Here is a 292-nt window from a genome sequence, read left to right on the forward strand (position 1 = left end):
TTTACGTTGACATAAAATTTTTGAGAAATAACCTGTAGCATAAAAATTTCTAATATAGCCATTAGTTTTTTGAAAGTTTCATAATAAAAAAGTTGAAAAAAATCTTTTAAAGTGACAATGTTAATAAAATAGTAAAGTGATACTTTAATCATAATTGAATTAGATTCTTTTATTTTTGTAAGTCTTACTATCTTAATTCAATGATGATTAATGATATATTTTTTTCTTTAAAGCGACAATACAATTTTAGAGGATTCAGATCCCAAAAAATTATTTAATAATGTAACATTTA

The sequence above is a fragment of the Arachis ipaensis genome, chromosome B02, assembly GCF_000816755.2.
Source record: "Arachis ipaensis cultivar K30076 chromosome B02, Araip1.1, whole genome shotgun sequence".
NCBI classification, from domain to species: Eukaryota; Viridiplantae; Streptophyta; class Magnoliopsida; order Fabales; family Fabaceae; genus Arachis; species Arachis ipaensis.